The sequence below is a fragment of the Hyaena hyaena genome, unplaced genomic scaffold, assembly GCF_003009895.1.
Source record: "Hyaena hyaena isolate Hyena2069 unplaced genomic scaffold, ASM300989v1 scaffold_2346, whole genome shotgun sequence".
NCBI lineage: Eukaryota > Metazoa > Chordata > Mammalia > Carnivora > Hyaenidae > Hyaena > Hyaena hyaena.
In genome coordinates this window covers 21,936-34,976 of record NW_024082985.1, presented here as the reverse complement: position 1 = coordinate 34,976, position 13,041 = coordinate 21,936, and the positions used below count along the sequence as shown (strand labels likewise).

The 13,041-nt window shown below is 36.5% G+C and overlaps 1 non-coding gene across 1 annotated transcript; it reads left to right on the top strand.

The window, feature by feature from the left end:
* Positions 1–1,482: 1,482 nt before the first annotated feature.
* On the top strand, positions 1,483–1,689 carry LOC120227456. Its single transcript, XR_005527261.1, has one exon. It is a non-coding gene; the product is annotated as a small nucleolar RNA U3 (small nucleolar RNA).
* Positions 1,690–13,041: the final 11,352 nt, after the last annotated feature.

The window sequence follows — 13,041 nt, the reverse complement described above, 5'->3', positions numbered from 1 at the left end:
TTAATTCTATACAAACTCCTCCAAAATACAGAAAGGAGGGGCATCTGGGTGGCTCAGTAAGTTGAGCATCCAACTTCGATTCGAACTCACAGTCTGTGGGTTCGAGCCCCACATCGGGCTCTGTGCTGACAGCTAGCTCAGAGCCTGTTTCAGGTTCTGTGTTTCCCTCTCTCTCTCTGACCCTCCCCTGTTCACACTGTCTCTCTCTCTCTCAGAAAAATAAAAATAATTTTTTAAAGTTTATTTTAAAAAAAAACAAAACAAAAACAAAATACAGAAAGGAAAGAATTCTTCCCAACTGATATAATGAGGCCAGCATTACCTTGATACTAAAGTCAGGAAAAAATACATTGCAAAGAAAATACAGCTTAGGCCAGCAGCACTCATGAACCTAGGTTTTTGAATCTTCAACAAAATACTAGTAAATTGCATTAGAAGTATATTAAAAGGTAATACATCATAACCAAGTAGAACTTATCCCAGGAATATAAGAATGGTTTAACATTTAGAAATGTAATTCATCATAACAGGCTAAAAAAACACCATATTATCACCCAAAGAATCTGATAAAATTCAATATCCATTCAACAAACTTTCAGCTTTCTCAATCTGATTTTAAAAAATCTACAAAAATTCTTAAGGTTAATATCACATTTAATGGTAAATGACTGATTGCCCTCCACCCCTAAGATTAGGAATAAGGCAAAGATGTATATTCTCATTACTCTTAGCACCATACTAGAGGTTCTAGCCAATGCCATAAGACAAGAAAAAGAAATGGAGTGCCTGGGTGGCTCAGTAGATAAACATCCAGCTCAGGATTCTCCCTCTCCCTCTCTCTCTGTCCCTCCCCTGCTTGTGCTCTATGTTTCTCAAAAACAACAACAACAACAACAACAACAACAAACCAAAAACAAACAAAAAAAAACAGAAACAAAAACAAAAAACAAAAAACTTTTGAAAAAGAAATAAAACTGTTTATTCACAGACAACATAATTTTCTACATAGAAAATCCTGAAGTAGCTACAAAAATGTTTCTAGAATTAATAACTAAGTTTAGTAAGGTCAGAGAACACAAAAATCAATCATATTTCTATATACTAGCAATGATCAATTGGAAAGTAAAATAACAACCAAAAACTGCCATTTACAATACCACCAAAACCCACAAAACATGTAGGCATAAATAGGTGCAAACGTATGAACTGCTAAGTAGGTACAAGGTATGTATGTGGAAAAACAGAAAATACTTATGATATAAGTAAAAAAATACCTAAGTAAATGGAAATATACACTGTGATTATGGACTTGAAGACTTAAGATTGGTAATATGTCAATTCTTAATCTTGTTCAGGATCTATAGATTCAATACAATTTTAGTCAAAATCCCAGTAGAGGTTTTGGTAGCAATCAACAAGTTGGTTTTAAAATATTTATGGAAAAGCTAAGAAATTAGAATAGCCAAGACAATTATAATAAAGAAGAATCAGAGAACTCATCCTATCTGATTTCAAGTCTTGCTACAGACCTAAAGTAATCAAGACAGTGGGACACAAGGAGGAGGTGTAGTGTTTACTCCTGAGCATGAAGCAGCTCTAGGTGTTAGTTTCTGCAACTGCCTTTTGCCACTGATGACTGTTCTTCTCTTCCTTTGGGGAGTAAGAGGGAGAGGATGCAGTCTGAGTACTTTCTGAAGAAAAAAGGACAGGGTGGTACTGGAGAAAGTATATATTTAGATTAATGGAATAACATTGAGAGTCAGTAATAGATTCACATGTATATGAACAATTGATTTTTTACAAGGTTTGAAAGGCAATTCAGAATACAGATAGTTTTCAACAAATGGTACTGGAACCACATATCCATAGCAAAAAGAAAAAGAAAAAGATGAAGCTTGATTCATATTTCTTGCCCATTACAAAAACTGACTCAATATGAATTTTAAGACTAAATGTAAAATCTCAAACTAATATATTTCTAGAAAAAAATTTTAATTAGATTTCATTAAAATTAAGATCTTGAGCTCTTTGAAAGACACTGTTAAAAATGAAAAGGTAAATCTTAAATTGTGAGAAAGTATTTGCAAATCACATATTTGACACAGGTCTTATATTCAGAATATATAAAAAAACACTCAAAACTCAATAATAAGATACATACAACCTAAAATAAAATAAACAAGATTAGGACAGGCACAATACCAAGAAAGATATACAGATGACATATAAAAATATGGAAAAATATGTTTGACATCACTATCCATTAAAGAAATGCAATTTAGGGGCACCTGGGTGGCTTAGTCGGTTAAGCGTCCGACTTTCGCTTAGGTCATGATCTCGCGGTTCGTGGGTTCGGGCCCCGCGTCGGGCTCTGTGCTGACTGCCAGCTCAGAGCCTGGAGCCTGTTTCAGTCTGTGACTCCCTCTCTCTCTGACCCTCCCCTGCTCACGCTGTCTCTCCCTATCTCTCCTAGAAATAAATAAAACATTAAAAAAAAATTAAAAAAAAAAAAAAGAAATGCAATTTAAACCACAATGGCATACCACCACATACTTATTAGAATTGCTAATATAAATAATAAATGGCTATAAATAAATAGTACGTGGCTAAAATAAAGAATAAAATCAATTGTTGGTAAGGATGTTGGACAACTGGGACTCTCATACATTGGTGGTAAACATAAAATGTTACAGCCACTTTTTTTTTTTTATGTTTTATTTATTTCTGAGAGAGACAGCATGAGCAAGGGAGGGTCAGAGAGAGAGGGAGATACAGAATCCAAAACAGGCTCCAGACTCTGAGCTGTCAGCACAGAGCCGACGCGGGGCTTGAACCCACAAACTGACTGAGCCACCCAGGTGCCCCTAAAATGTTACAACCACTTTGAAAAATGGTTTCTTGTAAGATATAATTACCATATAACCTAGCAAATCCCACAACAAAATATTTACCCAAGTGCAATGAAATCTATATTCACACAAAAACTTTTTGTGAATATTTACAGAGGCTTTATTTGCAATCACCTAAAACTGGAATTACCCCAAATCTCACTCAACCGGGAAATATATAAATAAGCTATATCACATTCCTAGAATGGAATATGACTTAGCAATTAAAAAAAACACTTTACTGATACACACAACATCATTAGTAAATCTTAAATGTTTTTTCTAAGTGAAAGAAGGCACTCTAAAGACTATATGAATAAGTACATTCTAGAACGTCCTCATTCTAGAAAGGCAAAACTAGAGGAACAAAAAATAGGCAAGTGGTTACAACAAGCTGGGGATGGAGCACAGGGAATTCACTAGAGTAGACAAACTTTTGTATATCTTGATTGAAATGGTTGTATGACCATACCTATTTGTTAAAATTCATAGGACAGGCCACTAAAAATTGTAAAATTATACTTTAATTTTTTTAATAAAAAAGTAATGATTGTCTATAGAGGGAGGTGGGAAATAAAATGGAAGGAGCAAGAATAGAAGCAGCTAAACTTCTCTGAATATGCCTTGTTTTGTCTACTTACTTTGGAACCATGTAAATTTTTACATAAGTATAAAACAAGCTTGTAGGGGTGCCTGGGTAGCTCAGTCGGTTAAGCCTCTGACTTCGGCTCAGGTCATGATTTCATGGTTTTTGAGTTTGAGCCCTGCGATGGGCTCTTGGCTGACAGCTCAGAGACTGGAGCCTGCTTCCGATTCTGTGTGTCCCTCTCTCTCTGCCCCTCTCCTGCCCATGATCTGTCTCCCTTTCTCTCTCAGAAATAAATAATTAAAAAAATTAATAAAAACATTTTAAGTTGCACAAAGCATTATCTAAAAATCAAGAGAAACTATTTGAAATAACTTTAAAGCATAGTAATTTAACTCTACACATTTAGTGAGATATTCCCCAAAGGCAAAAATAACTCATATTATTGGTAATAGTGTTGGTACTTTTATTCTGAGACTACAAGAATAATGAGGTTAAATTAAAACCCTATAGTCACGAATTAATTTGGGAACTGTACATGTTAACTTTTGGGCTTTTTGCTTCCATGATGCTTGATGCTTCAGAGACAGAGATAGAGATGGAGACAGAGAGAACTAGAGATAGAGACAGAGATATTAAAACTTGCCTTTCCAGGTGGTATGTAAGATTGTATCCTTAGACACAAGATGAACTTAGATAAACTGGGCCCTCAATTACAGAAGATCTTTTAAAACTCTAATTCCTGGAAAGTTTATTAATAACTTCTCTTTGAGTATTCCATATGCAATAAAGTTTCAATGTTAGTTTATGTTTCTTCTTTTTATCTATAAAGTTATATTTAAAGTAATCCTTTAGGGAGCTTCATAACAATTTTACAATGCAGGTGCTTATTATTATCCTTATTTTGCAGATGAGGAAACTGAGGCACAGAGCTCTTGAAACTTGCTCAATGAATTAGAATTATCTAGAGAATTAGCAAATCAGAACTATCTCAGATTTAAAAGCTAGGATTCCACATTTTTAGACTAGAATTTACTTATCCTGGAGTGTTGGATATTTCCTATTTATACATGAAAGAGGAAACAATGAAATGCCATAGGATTTTTGCTAGTGCTTTTGCGATCTATTTAGTTTATCAATCGGAATCAGATAAACTTTTATGATGAGGTTTTTTATAATTTCAGAATTAGAAACAGCTAAGCATAAAAAGTAAAAAAGGACAGAGAGAGAGAGAGAGAGATTGCAGAGCTCAGAAATAGGGGTTATTGCTCCAATAAAGGGCTATAAAATATTACCCCAGCTTCAGATACTTAGTTTCAGAGGATTTAGTTCTCAATAAGGAGACCCCTAGTTCCTTTCTGGCTCTTTCCTTAATATGTAACTTCTTCATGTATCACAAGGGATATATTTAAGTTACTATGCTTAGGAAGTTTATGAAGTATTTTATGTTTTCAAAAAAACGAAATTTGTTAATAAAAGAATTCCTGAATTATTGAATAAATGAAAGAATAGTTCAGGCTCTTGTTATCTCATGATAGAAATTTTCATGCCAAGCTAAGATGGAAAAGCTGGAAGAACCCTAGGCTTGCCTTGTCGCTTGAACACAGCAAAATATTAAATCATTCTCAATACCCACGAAATCCATCTGAGGACTAACAAAACAGACTACACAACTAGAGAAAGAGAAGAGGCCACATTGAGGAAGGTAGGAGGTGCAGAGATATAGTTTGAGGGAGAAACAGATAACAGGTGCTGTGGAGGGGTGGTAACACTGGTCACAGAGTAGGGAGAGAGAGAGGGACAGAGAGAGAGAGAGAGAGAGAAAGAGAGAGAAAGAGAGAGAGGTGTCCACAGGGGATCACACAAGGAAAACACTTCCCCAAAGCCATTGACTAGGAAAATGAAAGGGTTTGGTTTTCATGTATTCGTACAACCAGCTAAAACTCCAAAGACTGGAGTTTTAGAAATCCATGCTGTGGCAGGTGTGGAGGGAGACTGGCAGAGCAGTGCTCTTGTGGAGAAGAAAGGCAAATAGCCCAAGAGACAGATGACGTGATCTGAGGATCCCCTGGGATGTACCAGGAAAGAGGGCTCCCTCTTCTTGGAGCGCAACTGGGAGAGCTGGCTTTGCCTCTCTGAGGACAAAAGAGCTGGCAGGTGCCGTTTCCTCCCCCCACCCTTCAGCACAGGAGCCGAGACACCTGCTGAGGATGACTAACCTGGATACTGGCTCTTGGCTGTGCTTTACTCCAAAATCCACTCCCTTAAGCTTTGGTGTGACTGCCTTTCTGAAACAAACTTACATCAGTCCTACTACAGGGAGACCCTCACTCAAAGGATCAGCACAGCTCCCCACCAAACCAGGTTCCTAAATTATGGAGTTTTAAAACTCAGCTCACCTGCCTGAGATAGAGCTCAAAGTATACTGCACTGCTGGATGAGCAGATGGCCCGTCTGCATACAGGTGAAGGCAGGGATCTGAGGGAAACCTGGGACACATGAAGAAAGATTCTTTGCTCTTTGGGGAGGGTTTTCTGGACAGGGGCAGGCATGACCTCCCCTCCGTGGGGACAAGGTAAGGGGCTGGCATCATTTCTCTCCCCCATCCCTCAATATAAACTAACTTCAGTAAGCAGCACAGTGCCAACAATGGTGGCTTTAACCACTTATGTGAAGCCCTGCCTCCCCACACTCTGCTGGTGTTTCTTTACTAGGACAAGTGTGCCTGAGAACCAGAGCAGTGGGGCCCTCCCCTAGGTGACCAACACAAACCCCCCCTCCACCTACCCACCTGCACACACCATGTCTACTGACCATAGAGTTCCCCAAAGCCTCAGCTCTAGTGGAGATGGCATCATGTATGTTTTAACAAACACACCGGAGCACACCTAGTTAAAATTTGCCACACTCTGGCCAAGGTCCAAACATTTCCCAGTGCAGACAAGGAGAAATTCTGCAGATGACTTACTTGAGGGAAAGAGCAGTCAAAACACAGCAGCAGAGTGCACACAGCATAAACCAGGGACATTTCCTCAAGTGCCAGGCCCTGGACAGTACATTACCTCTTCTTCATTACTCTCAGTAGCAGGAAACATAACAGGCTTTCCTAACACACAGAAGAATACAGAGACCCGAACAAAACGCCAAGACTGAGGAATTCATCCCAAAAGAAAGAACAAAAAAGGTCACAGCCAGGGAGCTAATCAAAACAGATATAAGTAATATGCCTGATCCAGAATTTATTTTCTTTTAATATTCATTCATTTTTGAAAGAGAGGGAGACAAAGCATGAGCAGGGAAGGAGCAGAGACAGAGAGGGAGACACAGAGAATCCAAAGTATGCTCCAGGCTCCAAGCTGTCAGCACAGAGCCAGATGCGGAGCTTGAACTCACAGACCAGAAGATCATGACCTGAGCTGAAGTCGGTTGCTTAACTGACTGAGCCACCCAGGCAGCCCGCCTGATCCAGAATTTAAAGCAACAATCATAAGGTAGCTGAGCTTAAGAAAAGCACAGACGATACCAGAGAGTTCCTTACCACAGAGATAAAAGATTAAAACCTCATCATGCCAAAATGAAAAATGCAATAACCGAGATTTGAAACTGACTGGATGTAATTACCACAAGGATAGAAGAAACAGAGGAACCAGTAAGTGAAACAAAAGATAAAATTATGGAAAATAAAGAAGGTAAAAGGTAAAAAGAAGAGGGAAAGAAAAATATTAGATCACAAATATTATGGAGTTGCTAAGGAACTCAGCAAATCCATAAAGCATAATAATATTTGTATCATAGAAGTCCCAGAAGAAGAAAGAAAGAAAAAAAGGGGGACAAATAAAAAGGTTTATTTGAGAAAATTATAGCTGAAAATTTCCTTAATCTGGGGAAGGAAACAGACATCCAAATCCAGGAGGCAAAGAGGACCACCATCAAAATCAACAAAAACAGGACAACACCAAGACATTTTGTGGCTAAATTTGCAAAATATAGACATAAAGAAAAAAAATCCTAAAAGCAGCAGACAAAAGAAACCCTTAACTTACAAGACAAGACAAACAAGTTTAATGGCAGATCTCTCCACAGAAACTCGGTAGGCCAGAAAGAAGTGGTATGATATATTCAATGTGCTATATGGGAAAGACATGCAGCCAAGAATACTATCCAGCAAGACTATCATTCAGAATAGAGGGAGAGATAAAGAGTTTCCCATTTAAAGGAGTTCATGACTACTAAACTAGCCCTGCAAGAAATATTAAAGGAGACTCTTTGATTGGGAAAGAACAACTCTGACAAAGACTAGACAGGAACAGTGAAAATCTCCAGAAACAACAAAATAAGTAATAAAATGGTATTAAATTAATAGCTATCAATAATTATTCTGAAGAAAAATGAACTAAATGCTCCAATCAAAAGGCACAGGGTGTCAGAATGAGGGGGAAAAACCAAGACACTCATTTTAGACCTAAAGACACCTCCAGATTGAAAATGAGGGGATAGAGAACCATATATAACGCAAATTGATATCAAAAGAAAGCCAGAGTAGCAATGCTTATATCACAACAAACTAGATTTTAAACCAAAGACTGTAACAAGAGATGAAGAAAATGATTATATCATCATTAAGGGATCTATCCAACAGGAAGATCTAACAATTATAAATATTTATGCCCCCAACCTTGGAATACCCAAATATATAAAACAATAACAAATATAAAAGAATTCATTGATAATCTTACAATAATAGCCAGGGACTTTAATACCACATTTACACCAATGGACAAGTCATCTAAGCAGAAAATCAACAGGAAGCATTGGCTTTGAATGACACACTAGACCAGATGGACTTAACAGGTATATTCAGAACATTTCATCAGAAAGCAGCAAAACACACATTCTTTTCAAGCATACATGGGTTTTTCTCCAGAATAAATCCTATAAGGTCACAAATCATCCTTAACAAGTACAAAAAGACTGATATCATACCATGCATATTTTCCAACCACAATGCTATGAAACGAAGTCAACCACAAGAAAAAATCTGAAAAGACCACAAATACATAGAGGTTAAATAACACCCTACTAAAGAGTGAATGGGTCAACTAGAAAATTAAAGAAGAAATTTAAAAATACATGGAAACAAGTGAAAATGAAAACACAACAGCCCAAAACCCTGGGATGCAGCAAAATCAGTCATAAGAGGGAAGTATATAGCAATACAGGCCTACATTAAAGGAGCAAGAAAAATCTCACATACCCAACTTAACCTTACACCTAAAGGATCTAGAAAAAGAACAATGAATAAAGATTAAAGCCAGCAAAAGAATGGAAATAAAAATTAGAAATGAAAATATAAATGGAAATAAAAATTGGAGCAGAACTGAGTAAGAAACAAAACAAAACAGTAGAACAGATCAATGAAACCAGGAGCTGGTTCTTTGAAAAAATTAATAAGATTGATAACCCCTTAGCCAGACTTATCAAAAAGAAAAGAGAAAGGGCCCAAATGAATAAAATCACAAATGAGAGAGGAGAGATCAAAACCAACACCACACAAATACAAACAAGTATAAGAGAATATTATGAAAATTTACATGCCAACAAATTGGGCAATCTGGAAGAAATGGATAAATTCCTAGGAACATAATAACTACCAAAACTGAAACAGGAACCAGCAAAAACACTGAATCAGGAATCAAAAATCTCCCAACAAACAAAGTCCAAGGCTGGATGGTTTCCTAGGGGAATTCTACCAAATATTTAAAGAAGAATTAACATTTATTCTTCTCAAACTGTTTCAAAAAACAGAAAAGGAAGGGAAACTTCTAAACCCATTCTATAAAGCCAGCATTACTTTGATTACAAAACCAGACAAAGATCCCACTAAAAAAGAAAATTACAGGCCCTGATGAATATGAATACAAAAACTCTCAACAAAATACTAGCAAATCAAATCCAACAGTACATTTAAAAAATCATTCACCACGATCAAGTTGGATTTATTCCTGGATTAAAATGGTGGTTTAATATTCACAAATCAATCAATGTAATATACATTAATAAAAGAAAGGATTAGAACCAGTGATCCTCCCAATAGCTGCAGAAAAAGCATTAGAGAAAGTACAGCATCCATTCTTGATAAAAATCCTTCAAGAAAATAAGGATAGAGGGAACATACCTCAACATCATAAAGGCCATATACTAAAGACCCACAGTTAATATCATCCTCAATGGGGAAGAACTGAGAGCTTTTCCTCTATAGCCAGAAACAAGACAGGATGCCCATTCTCACCACCACTGTTATTTAACTTAGTACTGGAAGTCCTAGCCTCAGCAATCAGACAACAAAATGAAATAAAAGGCATACAAATTGGCAAGGAAGAAGTTGAACTTTCACTATTTGCAGATGACATGATACTCTATATAGAAAACCTGAAGGACTCCATCAAAAAAAAAAAAGCTAGAATTGATACACAAATTCAGTAAAATTGCAGGATACAAAATCAATATACAGAAATCTGTTGCATTTCTATACACCAATAATGAAGCAGCAGAAAAAGAAAGCAAAAATTGACCCCATTTACAACTGCACCAAAAACCATAGGATACCTAGGAATAAACCTAACCTAAACAAGTTCTATATCTTGTAAACAAGAGAACACTTAGGAACGAAATTGAAGAAGACACAAAGAAATGGAAAAACATTCCATGCTTATGGATTGGAAGAACAAATAGTGTTAACATGTCTATACTACTCAAAGTAATCTACACATTTAATGTAATCTGTATCAAAATACCACTAGTGTTTTTCACAGAGTTAGAACAAACAATCCTAAAATTTGTATGGAACCATAAAAAACCCTAGATAGCCAAAGCAATCTGGAAAAAGAAGAGCAAAGCTGGAAACATCATGATTCCAGACGTTAAGCTGTATTACAAAACTGTATTCATCATGACAGTATGGTACTGGTGCAAAAACAGACACATAGATCAATGAAACAGAATAGAAAACCCAGAAATGGACCCACAACTAGATGGTCAACTAATCTTTGACAAGGCAGTAAAGAATATCCAATGGAAAAAATAGTCTCTTCAACAAATGATGGGAAAACTAGACAGCTACAGGCAAAAGAATGAAACTGGATTACTTTCTTACATCATATACAAAAATAAATTCAAAATGGGTGAAAGACCTATATGTGAGACAGGAAACCATCAAAATCCTAGAGAAGAATATAGGCAGCAATTTCTTTGCCCTCAGCCATAGCAACTTCTTAGTTGCTATGTCACTGGAGGCAAGGGAAACAAAAGCAAAAATGAAATATTGGGACCACCTCAAAATAAAAATCTTCTGCACTGCAAAGGAAACCATCAACAAAACAAAAAGGCAACCTACTGAATGAGAGAAGATATCTGGAAATGACACATAAAAGGTTACTATCCAAAATATATAATGAATTTATACAACTCAACACCCACAAAACAAATAATCCAATTAAAAATGGGTAGAAGACATGAACAGACATTCTCCAAAGAAAACATTCACATGGCCAACAGACACATGAAAAGGTACTCAACATCACTCATCATCAGTAAAATACAAATCAAAACTAAAATGAGATATCATCTCATATCTGTCAGAATAGCTAAAATCAAAAACACAAGAAACAAGAGGTATTGGTGAGAATGCAGAGAAAGGGGAACCCCCTTGTACTGTTGATGGGAATACAAACTGGTGCAGTCACTGTGGAAAACAGTATGGAGATTCTTCAGAAATAAATATAATAGAACTATCTATAATCCAGCAATTGCACTACTAGATATTTACCCAAGGGATACAAAAATATAGATTCAAAGGGGTACATGCACCCTGATGTTTATAGCAGTGTTACTGACAATAGCGAAACTATGGAAAGAGCCCAACTGTCCACTGACTGATGAATGGATAAAGAAGATGTGGTATGTATGCTTTTATATACATATACATATACATACACATACACATATACATATATATATACATATACATATATATATATAGAGAGAGAGAGAGAGAGGATATTACTCAGCCATCAAAAAGAATGAAATTTTGCCATTTGTAATGATGTGAATGGAGCTAGAGCTAGAGTGTATTGTGCTAAGCCAAACAAGTTAGTCAGAGAAAGACAAATAGCATATGATTTCACTCATGTGGAATTTAAGAAACGAAACAGGTAAATGGGGAGGAAGGGGAAGAGGCAACCATAAAACAGACTCCTAACTATAAAAAACAAACTGAGGGTTGCTGGATGGGAGAGTGGGTGGGGGGTTGGACTAAATGGGTTACAGATATAAAGGAAGGCAAGGGTTGTGATGAGCACTGAGTGTTGTATTTAAGTGATAAATCACTAAATTCCACTCCTGAAACTATTACCCTATATGTTAACTAAGTGGAATTTAAATAAAAACTTGAAACTATAAAAAACAGAAAGTAAGTAAACAAAGAAAATGCCTAGATAAAATTTTTTTTAGTTGAACTAAACTTTGTAAGTAAACCATGTGCCTTATTAAAAAAAAAAAAAAAAACCCAGCCATAAGTTTATATTCATGACGAACTCCACCTAGTTATACTTTATCTTCATTTACGTGACTCTAAGTAAAATTACAATTAGTTCAAATATTAGTACCATTGGTATGATCATAATTTCAGTTCTTTGAACAACATAGTCTCCCAAATTCTAATTGCCTGACTTCCTTCATAGTCTTTCACTTCCTCCCTCTTTCCCTGTCCCCTGTGTATATTCTTCTGCATAAGCCATCTTCCACCCCTTCTCTTTTTATTATTATTTATTTTGGGGAGAGTGCACATGGGAGAGGGGCAAAGACAGAGGGACAGAGGATCTGAAGCAGGTTCTGTGTTGACAGGCTGACAGCAGTGAGCCCAATGTGGGGGCTTGAACTCACAAACTGTGAGATCACGACCTGAGCCAAAGTCACACCTTCAACTGACTGAGCCACTCAGGGACCCCTACCCCTTCTTTCAAGAGGCCTCAACCATCCAGGCCCAACTGCAGTGGCAGCCACACCTAGGATGGGACAACAACATCAGCAGTAAGTAAGGCTTTAGTCATACACAATTTAATCTCAGCCTTGTGTACTCAACTTCCACTATAAAACCACTGGGAGCTATGGATGCATATCCATATGTTGTTTTGTTTTACTAGGGCAAGCCAGTAACCACAGCATAGCAATGCTTTTAATACTAAGACAACAGAACCTACAAGCTAACTTGTAAATTTAACTAACTTGAACTAACTTGTTTGCTTGCTTACACTATGATAATACAAATAGAATTTTCCTGGTAGTTGTTTCACAAAGAAAGGGGAGAAACACCAAGGTAGAGTTACATTGTTACCATAAACAAATTTTGAGTAACAGTTTTGTAAAATTTTATTATAGCTAATAATCAGAACTAGGGTAAAAATACCCAACTACGAAGAGCTATGCATTATAAGGCAGGCATTCTCAACAAATGTGTATCACTACTACATCATTTAGACTTTATTTGTTCCTGATGATTCACTCAAATGG